Source organism: Salvelinus fontinalis, chromosome 1 (assembly GCF_029448725.1).
Source record: "Salvelinus fontinalis isolate EN_2023a chromosome 1, ASM2944872v1, whole genome shotgun sequence".
Classification (NCBI taxonomy): domain Eukaryota; kingdom Metazoa; phylum Chordata; class Actinopteri; order Salmoniformes; family Salmonidae; genus Salvelinus; species Salvelinus fontinalis.
In genome coordinates this window covers 87,909,086-87,926,021 of record NC_074665.1, presented here as the reverse complement: position 1 = coordinate 87,926,021, position 16,936 = coordinate 87,909,086, and the positions used below count along the sequence as shown (strand labels likewise).

Sequence of the window (16,936 nt, the reverse complement as noted above, 5' to 3'; positions counted from 1 at the left end):
AAAATTAACAAAATGGAGTACCGTGATTAATGAACAGTCTAGCAGGCATCAGCTATGTAGCCAAATGGTCATAGGGTCCAGTGAACAGCAATAGATGAAACAGGGAAGCCATTAGGTAGTCGTTACTATGCTAGTCGGGAGATGCGCCTGGCTCGAGGCTAACTGTTGCTAGCTTCGGGACAAGGGCGTCACCGACATCCGGCAAAGGCCGGTTGAGGGCACATCAGATGGAATTACGTTGGCAGACCAGTCGGGATGGATCAGCGGGGCTCCGTGTCGACAAAGGGTCCCAGCCAAATTGGCAAAAGATGTATTGTAGCTGGAGTAATTTTGTTTGCTAGCCGGGAGATGCGCCTGGCTCGAGGCTAACTGGTGCTAGCTCCCCGACAAGGGCGTTAGTCACTATAGCCACTCCGGTGTGTCTGGTGCAAAAGTCCAGAGCTTACGGCAGGAATCCGATGATGTAGTGGCCTCTAGTCATGTTAGTGAAGAGTCCGGGAGGCATCAGCTGTGTAGCCGAGTGATCATAGGGTCCACTGAGCAGGCCGGGAGATGGGCCTGCTCAAGGCTAGCTAGCTGCAATGATCCGGAGTAATGGTCCAGAGCTTACGGCAGGAATCCGGTGATGTAGTGGAGAAAAGCAGTCCGATATGCTCAGGGTTGACATCGCGCTGTGCAGACTGGCAGGTATTATCTAGGCTAAAAGCGGGTGGTGTCTGAGCTAAAGGCAAAGGCTGCTAGCAGTGGCTAACAATGACTAAATAGCTAGTAGCTCATTAGCTGGTTAGCTTCTGATGGCTCGCGTCTGATGGAGGGTCTAGCAATAAAGGTAGTGGGATGAAGGGATAGAGGGAGCATCAGTTACACCCAGTGGGAAAAAGGAGAATGACATGAGCCCATACAGAAGACTACAATCCAAGATACTCAGCAGTGTTATAGTACTTCCATACAGAAGACTACAACCTTAGATACTCAGCAGTGTTATTGCATACCCATACAGAAGACTACAACCCTAGGTACTCAGCAGTGTTACAGTACTCCCATACAGAAGACTACAACCCTTGAAACTCAGCAGTGTTATAGCATTCCCATACAGCAGACTACAACCCTAGATACTCAGCAGTGTTATAGTACTCCAGTCGGGTCTTCAGACCACATATCGAGTGTCTGGCTGCGGATAAATTTTTACTTGGTCTTAAATTGGACTCACCCCTCCTGGTCTCAGTCTTAACTGAACTCCCCCCTCTGGTCTCAGTCTTGACTCGGCCTCGCTCCCCCCTAGGGTCTCAGTCTGGACTCTGCCTCGCTCCCCCCTCTGGTCTCAGTCTTAACTGAACTGCCTCCTCCTGGTCTCAGTCTTGACTCTGCCTCGCTCCCCCCTCTGGTCTCAGTCTTGACTCTGCCTCGCTCCCCCCTCTGGTCTCAGTCTGGACTCGGCCTCGCTCCCCCCTCTGGTCTCAGTCTGGACTCGGCCTCGCTCCCCCCTCTGGTCTCAGTCTGGACTCGGCCTCGCTCCCCCCTCTGGTCTCAGTCTTAACTGAACTCCCCCCTCTGGTCTCAGTCTTAACTGAACTCCCCCCTCTGGTCTCAGTCTTAACTGAACTCCCCCCTCTGGTCTCAGTCTTAACTGGAACTCCCTCCTCCTGGTCTCAGTCTTGACTCGGCCTCGCTCCCCCCTCTGGTCTCAGTCTTAACTGAACTCCCCCCTCTGGTCTCAGTCTTAACTGGAACTCCCCCCTCTGGTCTCAGTCTTAACTGGAACTCCCCCCTCTGGTCTCAGTCTTAACTGGAACTCCCTCCTCCTGGTCTCAGTCTTGACTCGGCCTCGCTCCCCCCTCTGGTCTCAGTCTTAACTGAACTGCCTCCTCCTGGTCTCAGTCTTGACTCTGCCTCGCTCCCCCCTCTGGTCTCAGTCTTAACTGAACTGCCTCCTCCTGGTCTCAGTCTTGACTCTGCCTCGCTCCCCCCTCTGGTCTCAGTCTTAACTGAACTGCCTCCTCCTGGTCTCAGTCTGGACTCTGCCTCGCTCCCCCCTCTGGTCTCAGTCTTGACTCGGCCTCGCTCCCCCCTCTGGTCTCAGTCTTAACTGGAACTCCCTCCTCCTGGTCTCAGTCTTGACTCGGCCTCGCTCTCGCTTTTGGTGGTCTCGAACACAACACTGGAACTCAGGCTGGAAGACTGTCCTGATATAGCCACAGATATACTGATTCCATTTCTTTGCAGTGGATGTCTTCCATTATCAATGGCAACTTGACTGAAGATATTTCACATATCAACATATAAAGAAAATGTTGTTTCACATGTACAATAATGTCACGAAGAAAGGAATAAGAAGACGCTATGAAGAAAGAGAAAAAGAGCCATGTTTTCACAAACGTTCACTTTTGTAGTTATTTAGTTTAGGGAAAAACAAGAAGGATGACTAACGAGGCATCACACGATCTAAAACTGTCTTACTGTACAGGACCACATCCTGCTCCCAGATTGAGGAAATTACTGAAATGGAGGTCAGATTAACCAAGTATAATAACAACCAAATGGAGGTCAGATTAACCAAGTATAATAACCACCAAATGGAGGTCAGATTAACCAAGTATAATAACCAGTAAATGGAGGTCAGATTAACCGTTCCGGGCATTATTATGAGCCGTCCTCCCCTCAGCAGCCTCCTGTGGAGGAGGAGAAGGAAAGGAGGATGGGTGACAGGGTTGGTGGCAGAGGACCAGATGAAGCAGTCCTCGCCGAGGGCCCTCGGTCTCCCCCGGCAGCGGCAAGGCTGTTTCATTACCCAATCTCCTGGAGCCTTTTCCCCAACACAGCTCCAACATCTGTTGGACCCTAGCAGACATGACCCTCTGTCCCTCTCTCCATCCCTCTCTTCATCTCTCTCCATCCCGCTCTTCATCTCTCTCCTCCAGACACTCACACCATCAGTCTTCATGGGGCCATATGGCTTACAAAAGCCTTGAGATTTAGCGGCACATCTGCGTATACATTACTGCTCTCTTTAAAGGTCCGTGATGCAAGACGCCAGTGTGTGTGTGTGGAGTGTGTGTGAGTTGGTGATAATTGCTGAAAGAGCGTGCTGGCAGCTGCAGGGGGTAAAACGACAGTGTTGCTCTTGTGCAGGCAGGCAGACGTACAGGTGAAACAAGTGAAGCAGTGGTGGATTAGGATCTCTACGGGTGTACAGCCTAAACAACTGTTCACTTCACTAATGTAGATCGGTTTCTTGAATGTTATTGCGCACAGCATAGTTAAACTGTTTCAGTGGAATTGAAGTGTGCTTGATTAGGCTGAAGTTCTTACTCCTGTACTTAATTCCTGCTACGGAAGGAAAAATCTACCTGTTGATGAATCTCTTCTATCATCCAACAAACTATTGCTTTCTATAGTATAATTAAATTCATCTGTGAGTAGATAATACCTACTCTAATAAAATGTTTGGTTTTATTAAACACTATTAACCCTTTTATCACAACAGTGTTGTTTTGTTTAGGGTTTTCTATTCTCCATTAACCACTCATTGATTTGATATAATAAAAACATTGCCTCAAATAAGGACCTATGTTTAAAATGCTTTTTTTAATAAAATTACAGATCAAATATCGAACCACAATGCATGTTTGTTCCTGATACATTCTCTGAGCAAAATGTTGTTATAGCCAGATAACTAGGCCGTTTCAAATCATCGAACTGTGTTCCTTTCTACAACATTAATAATACCGCCGGCTTTGTTTCTCAGCTATCTCTCCCCAATATCCTGGCAAAAAACACAGAAATACTGGAATGAATAAATGTAGGAGCGAAAACATTGTGTGCTGAAACCCCTGTGTAGCTTGGAATTCTCTCCCCAAATGTACAAATAAATCAAGCTCATTTTCCTAATCAAATCAAATACATTTGATTGGTCACATAGACATTTACCTGATGTTATTGCGGGTATAGCGAAACGCTTGTGTTCCTAGCTCCAACAGTGCAGTCATATCTAACAATAATACACACAAATCTAAATGTAAAATAATAGAAGGGCAGGCAGTGTGCCCCTGGTGATGCGATAGTCAGACCGCACCACCCTCTGGAGAGCCCTGCGGTTGTGGAAGGTGCAGTTGCCGTACCAGGCGGTGATACAGCCCGACAGGGTGCTCTCAATTATGCATCTGTAAAAGTTTGTGAGGGTCTTAGGGGCCAAGCCAAATTTCTTCAGCCTCCTGAGGTTTTGTGCCTTCTTCACCACACTGTGTGGATTGACCATTTCAGATTGTTAGTGTACACCGAGAAACTTGAAGCTTTCCACCTTCTCAACTGCGGTCCCGTCAATGTGGATAGGGGCGTGCTCCTGTAACAGTATAGCTTCCGTCCCTTTCCTCGCCCCAACCTGGGCTGCAGAGCAAGGGGAACAACTACTTCACACTCACCCCCCTTTTAACCTCCTCCTTTTCCGCAGCAACCAGTGATCCGGGTCAACAGCATCAATGCAACAGTATAGCTTCCGTCCCTCTCCTCGCCCCAACCTGGGCTCAAACCAGGGACCCTCTGCACACATCAACAACTGACACCCATGAAGCATCGTTACCCATCGCGCCACAAAAGCCTCGGCCCTTGCAGAGCAAGGGGAACAACTACTTCAAGGTTTCAGAGCAAGTGACGTCACCAATTGAAACGCTATTAGCGCGCACCACCGCTAACTAGCTAGCCATTTCACATTGGTTACACTCCCTCTGCTGTTTCCTGAAGTCCACGATCAGCTCCTTTATATTGTTGACGTTGAGAGAAAGGTTATTTTCCTGGTACCACTCCGACAGGGCCCACACCTCCTCCCTGTAGGATGTCTCACCATTGTTGGTAATCAAGCCTACTATGGTTGTGTCATTGTAACGGTTGTCATCGGGATAAAGACAGGACCAAGGTGCAGCGTGGTAAGAGTTCATCTTATTTAATGAAAGTGAACACTTCAAAATACAAAACAACAAAGTGAAAACCGAAACAGTTCTATCTGGTGCAGACACACAAAGACTGAAAATAACCACCCACAAAACCCAACAGAAAACAGGCTACCTAAATATGGTTCCCAATCAGGGACAACGATTGACAGCTGCCTCTGATTGAGAACCATATCAGGCTAAACACAGAAATAGAAAAACTAACATGGACAACCCACCCAACTCACGCCCTGACCATACTAAAACAAAAGACAAAACAAAGGAACTAAGGTCAGAACGTGACAGTCATCTGCAAAGTTGATGATTGAGTTGGAGGCATGTGTGGCCACGCAGTCATGGGCGAATAGGGAGTACAGGAGGGAGCTGAGCACACATGTTGAGGATCAGCGAAGTGGAGGTGTTGTTTCCTACCTTCACCACATGGGGGCGGCCCGTCAGGAAGTCCAGGACCCAGTTGCATGGGGGGATTAGATCCAGGGCCCCCGGGCTTGATAATGAGCTTGGAGGGTACTATGGTTTTGAAGGCTGAGCTATAGTCAATGAACAGCATTCTTACCTACACTACCGTTCAAAAGTTTAGGGTCACTTAGAAAAGTCCTTGTTTTTGAAAGAAAAGCAAAAAAAAAAGTGCTTTAAAATAACATCAAATTGATCAGAAGTACAGTGTAGACGTTAATGTTGTAAATGACTACTGTAGCTGGAAAAACAAGGACATTTCTAAGTGACCTCAAACTTTTGAACGGTAGTGTAGGTATTCCTCTTGTCCAGATGGAATAGGATTGTGTGCAGTGCGATGGCGATTGCATCATCTGTGGGTCTATTGGGGCGGTATGCAGATTGCAGTGGGTCTAGGGTGTTGGGTAAGGTGGAGGTGATATGATCCTTGACTAGCCTCTCAAAGCACTTCATGATGACAGAAGTGAGTGCTACGGGACGATAGTCATTTAGTTCAGTTACTTTTGCTTTCTTGGGTACAGGAACAATGGTGGACATCTTGAAGCAAGTGGGGACAGCAGACTGGGATAGGGAGAGATTGAATATGTCTTTAAACACTCCAGCCAGCTGGTCTGCACATGCTCTGAGGATGCAGCTATGGATGCCGTCTGGGCCGGAAGCATTGCGAGGACAAACACTTAAATGACTTACTCACGACGGCCACGGAGAACGAGAGCCCACAGTCCTTGGCAGCGGGCCGCGTCGATGGCACTGTGTTATCCTCAAAGAGGGTGAAGAAAGTGTTTTGCTTGTCCTGGAGCAAGACGTCGGTGTCCACGATGTGGCTGGTTTTCCAAACACACGTCTCGTGTCTGAGCCGTTGAATTGTGACTCCACTTTGTCTCTGTACTGACGTTTTGCCTGTTAGGTGTGAATAACTACACTGTTTGTAGTTGACCATATCCCTAGTCACCTTGCCATGGTTAAATGCAATGGCTCGCGCTTTCAGTTTAGTGTGAATGTTGCCTATCCACGGTTTCTGGTTTGGGTAGGTTTTAATAGTCACAGTGGGAAATGTTTCATACACGCTGTGCTGTTGCAGCTATTCACAGCACAGATTGCACACGGTGATTAATATGGGAGGAGGGCTATTTGCATGTTGGGTGAACCCATTTGCACCTGCTTGTTAACACATACACCTTAACACCCCATGTGCCAGGGCAGCATGCCCGCTGTGCCCCCTTTACCCAGAGCGCCGAACACAGGGGAATCGCCCCCTGCTGGGATTAGTGAGGAAAGTAACTTCACCTTCAGTTGGAACAGAATAGTTTAGCTCTGTGAGTCGTTCATTTATCTTAGTTTTTCTTGGTTCTTAGTTGTGGGAGAACATTTGTAATTAGAATATATAATAATATATAATACACAGAGCATTCAAAAATTATTCAGACCCCTCAACTTTTTCCACATTTTGTTACGTTACAGCCTTACAAAAAATGTATTAAATTGTTTTTCAATCTACACATAATACACCATGATTAAAAAGCAAAAACAGGTTTTTAGAAATGTGTGCAAATTTAATAAATAAATAAAACTGCAATATTACATTTACACACAGAAAGTATTCAGACCATTTACTCAGTACTTTGTTGAAGCACATTTGGCAGCGATTACAGCGACACTTCTTGGCTATGACGCTACAAGCTTGGCACACCTGTAATTAGGGAGTGTCTCCCAATCTTCTCTGCAGATCCTCTTAATCTCTGTCAGGTTGGATGGGGAGCATTGCTACACAGCTATTTTCAGGTCTCTCCAGAGATGTTCGATCGGGTTCAAGTCCGGGCTCTGGCTGGGCCACTCAAGGACATTCAGAATCTTGTCCCGAAGCCCCTCCTGAGTTGACTTGGCTGTGTGTTTATGGTCGTTGTCCTGTTGGAAGGTGAGCCTTCGTTCGGGTCTGAGTTTCTGAGCGCTCTGGTGCAGGTTGTCATCAAGGATCTCTCTGTACTTTGCTCCGTTCATCTTTCCCTCCATCCTTACTAGTCTCCCAGTCCCTGCCGTGAAAAATATCCCCACAGCATGATGCTGCCACCACAATGCTTCACTGTAGGGATGGTGCCAGGCTACCTCCAGACGTGACGCTTGGCATTCAGGCCAAAGTGTTCAATCTCTGTTTCATCAAACCAGAGAATCTTGTTTCTCATGGTCAGAGTCCTTTATGTGCCTTTTGGCCAATTCCAAGCAGGCTGTGATGTGCCTTTTACTGAGAAGTGGCTTCCGTTTGGCCACTCTACCATAAAGGCCTGATTGGTGGAGTGCTGCAGAGATGGGGATCCTCCACGGAGGAACTCTAGAGCTCTGTCAGAGTGAACATCAGGTTCTTGGTCACCTCCCTGTACAAGAACCTTCTCCCCTGATTTCTCAGTTTGGCCAGCTCTAGGAAGAGTCTTGGTGGTTCCAAACCTCATCCATTTAAGAATGGTGGAGGCCACTGTGTTCTTGGGGACCTTCAATGCTGCAGAAATGTTTTGGTACCCTTCCCCAGATCTGTGCCTCGACACAATCCTGTCTCAGAGGTCTACGGACAATTCCTTCGACCTCATGGCTTGGTTTTTGCAGTGACATACACTGTCAAGTGTAGACACGTGTGTACCTTGCCAAATCATGTCCACTCAATTGAATTACCACAGGTGGACACCAATCAAGTTGTAGAATCATCTCAAGGATGAGCAATGGTAACAGGATGCACCTGAGCTCAATGTCGAGTCTCATAGCGAAGGGTGTAAATACTTATGTAAATAAGGTTTTTGCTTTGTCATTATGGGTATTGTGTGTAGATTGATGAGGAAAACAATGTATTTAATCAATTTAACCAAAGCCACTTAGTCATGCTTGCATACATTTTACATATAGGTGGTCCCGGGAATCAAACCCACTATCCTGGCGTTGCAAGCACCATGCTCTACCAAATGAGCTCTACTAACTGAGTTAGAGGACCATGTTCTGCCGACTGAGTTACAGAGGACCATGTTCTGCCGACTGAGTTACAGAGGACCATGTTCTGCCGACTGAGTTACAGAGGACCATGTTCTGCCGACTGAGTTACAGAGGACCATGTTCTGCCGACTGAGTTACAGAGGACCATGTTCTGCCGACTGAGTTACAGAGGACCATGTTCTGCCGACTGAGTTACAGAGGACCATGTTCTGTCGACTGAGTTACAGAGGACCATGTTCTGCCGACTGAGTTACAGAGGACCATGTTCTGCCGACTGAGTTACAGAGGACCATGTTCTGCCGACTGAGTTACAGAGGACCATGTTCTGCCGACTGAGTTACAGAGGACCATGTTCTGCCGACTGAGTTACAGAGGACCATGTTCTGCCGACTGAGTTACAGAGGACCATGTTCTGCCGACTGAGTTACAGAGGACCATGTTCTGCCGACTGAGTTACAGAGGACCATGTTCTGCCGACTGAGTTACAGAGGACCATGTTCTACCGACTGAGTTACAGAGGACCATGTTCTACCGACTGAGTTACAGAGGACCATGTTCTACCGACTGAGTTACAGAGGACCATGTTCTACCGACTGAGTTACAGAGGACCATGTTCTACCGACTGAGTTACAGTGACTGAGTTTGCTGTTGTTCTGGGATTGATTTGCACTTTTCGCACCAAAGTACGTTCATCTCTAGGAGACAGAGCACGTCTCCTTCCTGAACGGTATGACGGCTGCGTGGTCCCATGGTGTTTATACTTGCGCACTATTGTTTGTACAGATGAACATGGTACCTTCAGGCATTTGGAAATTGCTCCCAAGGATGAACCAGACTTGTGGAGGTCTGCAATTTTTTTTCTGAGGTCTTGGCTGATTTCCTTTGATTTTCCCATGATGTCAATCAAAGAGGCACTGAGTTTGAAGGTAGGCCTTGAAATACATCCACAGGTACACCTCCAATTGACTCAAATTATGTCAATTAGCCTATCAGAAACTTCTTGAGCCATGACATCATTTTCTGGAATTTTCCAAGCTGTTTAAAGGCACAGTCAATTTAGTGTATGTAAACTTCTGACAGACTGGAATTGTGATACAGTGAAATAATCTGTCTGTAAACAATTGTTGGAAAAATGACTTGTGTCATGCACAAAGTAGATGTCATAACCGACTTGCCAAAACTATAGTTTGTTAACAAGAAATTTGTGGAGTCGTTGAAAAATTTGTTTTTATGACTCCAACCTAGCTGTATGTAAACTTCCGACTTCAACTGTAAGTGTGCGAATTGGACCATTTTCTGTCCTGCTAAGCATTCAAAATGTAATGAGTACTTTTGGGTGTCAGGGAAAATGTATGGAGTAAAATTACATAATTTTCATTGGGAATATAGTGAATTAAAAGTGAAAGTTGTCAACAATATAAATAGTAAAGTACAGATACCCCAAAAAACTACTGAAGTAGTACTTTAAAGTATTTTTACTAAAATACTTTAACCCACTGAATAATGATTAGTGAGAAAGTTACAGTGGAACAAAGATAATGACCCTGCAGAAATGCTAACCTCCCCTACTATTGGTTATGGCGAGAGATATCTTGGGGGTATGATACTGTACTGGTATATCTGTAACTGTCTTGGGGGTATGATACTGTATTGGTGCATCTTTAACTGTCTTGGGGGTATCATACTGTATTGGTATATCTGTAACTGTCTTAGGGGTATGATACTGTTGGTACATATGTAACTGTCTTAGGGGTATGATACTGTATTGGTGCATATGTAACTGTCTTGGGGGTATGATACTGTATTGGTGCATATGTAACTGTCTTGGGGGTATGATACTGTATTGGTGCATATGTAACTGTCTTGGGGCTATGATACTGTTGGTACATATGTAACTGTCTTAGGGGTATGATACTGTATTGGTGCATATGTAACTGTCTTGGGGGTATGATACTGTATTGGTGCATATGTAACTGTCTTGGGGGTATGATACTGTATTGGTGCATCTGTAACTGTCTTAGGGGTATGATACTGTATTGGTGCATATGTAACTGTCTTGGGGGTATGATACTGCATTGGTGCATATGTAACTGTCTTGGGGGTATGATACTGTACTGGTATATCTGTAACTGTCTTAGGGGTATGATACTGTAGTGGTGCATATGTAACTGTCTTGGGGGTATGATACTGTATTGGTGCATATGTAACTGTCTTGGGGGTATGATACTGTATTGGTGCAACTTTCTCATTCATCATTATTCAAGATTCATTCATGATTATCTGAAAATCATGGTAGCGTTTACATGAATGTAGCCGTGATAAGAAACATATTATATTATGAGATACAGTAAAGAGGCTCAAATCACACAATACTTTATTTGCCATTTATTTGTATTGGGAACAACATATTCTGAAACACAATCAAAATAAACAGCAAATGCATCCAACAAGTTTGTAGTCACAAGTGTGATCATCACAAGTTAATCATGGCACGGAATATGGTACCAAACACTAAACTTGACGACTTTACTACAATACAGGTGAATTTGTCCAAATATGTATGACACCTTCAAAAAGGGGGGACTAGATACATAAAGTGCTTTGAATTCTATAAGGTAAACAGATATGCATGAAAATACTCTCAAAGAAAAGGTGACATTCTGTACTTCCGTCGCATATAATTTTTTTAATTAAAAATGCTGGGGTATAGAACCAAATTAAACGTTTTACAATAACAATGTCTTTACAGTAGACATGCAATTTGCCTTAAAGTTTCATTAACAGTGCACAAACAAGTAAACCACAAAAAAATGACCTCTAGTATATCTCAAATGGCAAGACACCTATAGCAAACAGACTTGTTTTCTCCCACGGTGCCTCCTGAGATTCACAATGTGAACAACCTGACAGCTGCAATTCTCTCTAAACTTTGTTTTTTTTGCCAATTTTTTCTCTCTTTTTCTTCATGTTGGTGACAGTGGGTGTTAAACAATATGGAGCGTTACATTGAGAGCGGAGGGTGGGCGGGGGCGATACAGGCTCCCAGCAGAAGCCTCAGTGGAACACTAGCAGGGCGGTGACGCCCACACACCCTCGCCCACGTGGCACTACCAGGCTGTGTGCCAGGCGGACCTGGGCTCGGAGCTGTGGGCCGTATCCTGCATAATGTGTCAGCTTCTGACTCAGATAGGAAGAGAACCAGGTACTGTACTGGCCACTAGTAGATACAATATACTCTAACTCTACCGATGGCTTACTGTTAGTCACTATTGTTTATACTTCAAATTCTGTTCACTCTTCATCCTCTCCATGTCCTCTAATCGCTACAGTACTTCTTCAACATGAGAAGGTTTGATCCTAGATCCTAGAAAATCTATCCGCACTTCATGGTTTAGCAATATCCTTCCATAATCCAGGGTGTGTGTCAGCAGGGTTGGGGAGTAATGGATTACATGTAATCTGTTACATGTAAGGGATTACAAAAAAACAATTACAGATACTTTTGACACTACTAGAAAAAATCTTTGACACTACTCTGTTTTCTCAATGACATTCAAATCAGCATTGAAAAAAGGCTGAAGCTTAATTTTGTTCCACCCGAGCGAGTCTGACCACAAGTCAGAGACCACTATGATGACACACCAAATGTGTTTGATCGATCGCGGGAAAAGTGCAGGAATAGGCTTTTGTAGGCTACAGTACAAGCTATGTCTTCAAATGGTGCAACTGCTGTCGGCATCCAAAGATTTTCCAACTTGAATAAACGCTTGGAGGTAAGGATGACAGCAGTGGTGTAGTCTACAGTGATATGGATATTACTGCTCTCTCATTTAGCTATTTGCACCTTACGGATTGTGGTTGTTGTGGATGGCTGTTCACAAATCTAAATGTGTATTTGAACCCAATAATGGTTGAATTCAAGAATTTTAAGCTGCCTATCAATCAATGTTTTTGAAACCAGTGGACAACCAGTGAACAATGAGCTTTCAACAGCTGCATAGTGTGGATCCCAGCCTGTGGAATAAAAGTGGGGCTTTTATTGCTCAATCTAATTGATGCTGATAAAAATAAAATCCATATGCCTAATGGACTCGCACACTTTTGATAGACTTATAACATGATTAAAACAGTAATTTTGATATCATGGATGGTCAGTCCTTGCATCCATGGCTCTGTCTATTAATCAGAGAGTGGTTACATTTCTCCAGGCCCATCCCTCAGCTTTTTACCAAAACAGAGGCAGGGCAACCATTTTGTTGTTTCATCTGTGGGTTTGCCCTTTAAACAGCTGTCACAAAAAAAGGTAAACAATAGGCCTATATCAAATGCAGCATATTGCTTTCATTTTTCACATGTAAATAGCACTTTCAGTAGTGCTCAAAACATGCCATTCCATGAACGCAGCATTTCTTTTTCAACTCGAATCAATGAGCCCAATCAGTCCTTCATGACAACAAAATCATGAACAACAGAGGGCTGGCTAATAAGTCTTTAGTTTGGGGTTATGCTCAAGTAAAACAATTTGGCTAATCTTTACTGCCATATTTCTAAGTCCTTTTCTTGAAGATCAAGGGGTATAACTTTTATTGGAATGACTAAAATTCTGATAGACTTTGGTTTTTAATGTAAAGATGTAATTTAATCATATTATTGTAGTAGAAAGCGATGGGTTAGAAGAAGCCTACATAACCAAACCATAAAGTAAAATGTGGCATCTATATATGGCCAACAATGTAAACTTTAACATCGATTTATCATTATCGTGCAATAGATGTTGTTCAATTAGTAACATACATTTTTGTCTTCTTCTAATGCCTCTTAAGGGGTAAGTAATTTAAAAGTAACTCAATGTAATCAGATTATGTTACTGAGTTTGGGTAATCCAAAAGTTACGTTACTGATTAAAATTTTGGACAGGTAACTAGTAAATGTAATGGATTACATTTAGAAAGTAACCTACCCAACCCTGTGTGTCAGCACCTGTTCTTCATGCGCTGGTGCATCCTCCCATGTTCTACACGCTGCTCGTCCATCTCTGTACAGCGAGCTCTCAACTTCTCAACACTCTCCTCAAGATGCTCCTTCTCCAAGAATAGCTGCTCCACCTCATTCCTGACAACAACACATACAAATATTATAATTGTATGTGTTGCTTTTATGTCATTGAGTGTTCAGTTGTCAGTCTTGCCAGACGTGTCATTTTGTTGCCAACCAGGGCTGCGTTCTGTTTGATTCAACGGTTGCTATGTTGTGTGACGGTTTCTACTAACCACACCATCACTAGCCGGCTACCAACCGGTTACTCAATCGTGCACCTTAGAGGATCCTGCCCTATATATATAGACATGAAATCCCTGGTCACTTTAATAATGGAACACTGGTCACTTTAATAATGTTTACATACTGCTTTACTAATTTCATATGTAAATACTGTATTCTATTCTACTGTATTTTAGTCAATGCCAGTCTGACATTGCTCGTCCTAATATTTATACATTTCTTAATTCCATTCTCTTACCTTTAGATGTGTGTGTATTGTTGTGAATTGTTAGATACTACTGCAATGTTGGCCTTATCAATATTGGTGTGACCTTTTCAAATCACAAAACTCGTGCAGCACAACATATGGTAATCGCCCTTTGGGCCACCATAATCAGAACGTTCTAAAACTGGTTGTTTACTACAGCACCATTTCCGTTGAATTCAACATTGCACACCATTTTGTCATACTGAACGCACCCCGAGTGTGTAAACTGTTTATCAAACTTTGTAGTGAGAGGAGCGAATGGGAGGAGCGAATGGGAGGAGCGAATGGGAATAGCTGTAGTGTTACCAGATCTATATATAGCAGCGTTTCCCAAACTTGGTCCTGGGGACCCCAAGGGGTGCACGTTTTGCTGTTTGTCCTAACACTACACAGCTGATTCAAATAATCAAAGTTTGATGATTAGTTGATTATTTGAATCAGCTGTGTAGTGCTAGGACAAAAAGCAAAACGTGCACCCCTTGGGGTCCCCAGGACCGAGTTTGAGACACCCTACAATAAAGACTTCCAGATTAGGAGCTCCAGCTTTTTACCCAGGTTGAGGTCTTCTCATCCCACATTCGAGGAGCCCAAATCGGGCAGCAGGCTATTGGCATCCCATCTTCCTCTTCTTCTTCTCTCTTTCTCTCAACAGACTGCACTGGGCTGTGGAGGAGGAGGCCTTGTTTACTGTTGGGTGCAGAAGAACTCAGTGCATTCATATGGATAGGAGACCGGCAATGTTTTATCTGGCACATTGAGCATGAGGCATCAGTAGCTGAAACAGCCTGCAGAAACACAACAAAAGGCCAACGCAGTGTTACACTGAATGAGGGCTACGCAATGGATTTTTACATGTGTGTGCTTGTGTGTATGGGAGAAAGAGAGAGAGAGAGAGCGCATGAGTGTATAAAGGTTGGTATCCAAGCTGTTGTTTTCTGTGTTAGCGTTACCGAGTATGTGGACTTTGCGATGTCATTTACAAAATAGCCTCCAACACTCTACTCAGCAAACTGGATGCAGTCTATCACAATGCCATCCGTTTTGTCACCAAAGCCTCATATACTACCCACCACTGCAACCTGTATGCTCTCGTCGGCTGGCCCTCGCTACATATTCGTCGCCAAACCCACTGGCTCCAGGTCATCTATAAGTCTTTGCTAGGTAAAGCTCCGCCTTATCTCAGCTCACTGGTCACGATAACAACACCCAACCGTAGCACGCGCTCCAGGAGGTATATCTCATTGGTCATCCCCAAAGCCAACACCTCTTTGGCTGCCTATCCTTCCAGTTCTCTGCTGCCAATGACTGGAATGAATTGCAAAAATCGCTGAAGTTGGAGACTTATATCTCCCTCACTAACTTTAAACATCAGCTATCTGAGCAGCTAACCGATCGTTGCAGCTGTACACAGCCCATCTGTAAATAGCCCATCCAATCTACCTACCTCATCCCCATATTGTTTTTATGAACTTTTTTGCTCTTTTGCACACCAATATTTCTACTTGCACATCATCATCTGCACATCTATCACTCCAGTGTTAATTTGCTAAATTGTAATTACTTCACTACTATGGCCTATTTATTGCCTTACCTCCTCACGCCATTTGCACACTGTATATACACTTTTTTTTCTATTGTGTTGTTGACTGTACGTTTGTTTATCCCATGTGTAACTGTGTTGTTGTTTGTGTCGCACTGCTTTGCTTTATCTTGGCCAGGTCGCAGTTGTAAATGAGAACTTGTTCTCAACTGGCCTACCTGGTTAAATAAAGTTGAAATATGTATCTATATTTTTTTTTAAATGTGGACACCTGCTTGTCAAAAATCGAATACCAAAATCATGGCCATTAACATGGAGTTGGTCCCCTCTTTGCTGTTATAACAGCCTCCACTCTTCTGGGAAGGCTTTCCACTAGATGTTGGAACATTGCTGCGGGGACTTGCTTCTTTTTAGCCACAAGACCATTAGTGAGGTCGGGCACTGATGTTGAGCGATTAGGCCTGGCTTGCAGTCGGCGATTCAATTCATCCCAAGGTGTTCAGTGGGGTTGAGGTCAGGGCTTTGTGCAGGCCAGTTCTTCCACACCGATCTCGACAAACCATTTCTGTATGGACCTCGCTTTGTGCACATGGGAATTGTCATGCTGAAACAGGAAAGGGCATTCCCTAAACGGTTGCCACAAGGTTGGAAGCTCAGAATTGTCTAAAATGTCATTGTATGTTGTAGCATTAACATTTCCTTTCACTGGAACTAAGGGGCCTAGCGCGAACCATGAAAAACAGCCCCAGACCATTATTCCTCCTCCACCAAACTTTACAGTTGGCACTATGCATTCGGGCAGGTAGCGTTCTCCTGGCATCCGCCAAACCCAGATTCGTCTGTTGGACTGCCAGATGGTGAAGCTTGATTCATCACTCCAGAAAACGTGTTTCCACTGCTCCAGAGTCCAAAGGCGGCGAGCTTTACACCACTCCAGCTGACGCTTGGCATTGCACATGGTGATCTTAGGCTTGTGTGTGGCTTTTCTTTTAAATTACGGCGATAGATACAGCTTAGTCCATCGTGTTAAGTACATTCAGATACAGCTCAGTCCATCATGTGTAAAGTACATCTACATACAGCTCAGTCCATCATGTGTAAATTACATCTACATACAGCTAGGTCCATCATGTGTAAAGTACATCTAGATACAGCTCAGTCCATCATGTGTAAAGTACATCTAGATACAGCTCAGTCCGTCATGTGTAAAGTACATCTAGATACAGCTCAGTCCATCATGTGTAAAGTACATCTACATACAGCTAGGTCCATCATGTGTAAAGTACATCTAGATACAGCTCAGTCCATCATGTGTAAAGTACATCTAGATACAGCTCAGTCCATCATGTGTAAAGTACATCTACATACAGCTAGGTCCATCATGTGTAAAGTACATCTAGATACAGCTCAGTCCGTCATGTGTAAAGTACATCTACATACAGCTAGGTCCATCATGTGTAAAGTACATCTAGATACAGCTCAGTCCATCATGTGTAA

General features: G+C 44.3%; 1 long non-coding RNA gene across 1 annotated transcript in view; it reads right to left on the bottom strand.

Annotated features, from left to right (window-relative positions):
* Window positions 1–10,784: 10,784 nt before the first annotated feature.
* The window catches only part of LOC129863253 (uncharacterized), a 68,580-nt gene continuing 62,428 nt past the window's right edge, over window positions 10,785–16,936 (bottom strand). The window contains exons 4-5 of the long non-coding RNA XR_008760953.1: window positions 14,451–14,562; window positions 10,785–13,484 (exon numbers count right to left, since the gene is read on the bottom strand). This is a non-coding gene — a long non-coding RNA (uncharacterized LOC129863253). The remainder of the gene's footprint in view (window positions 13,485–14,450; window positions 14,563–16,936) is intronic.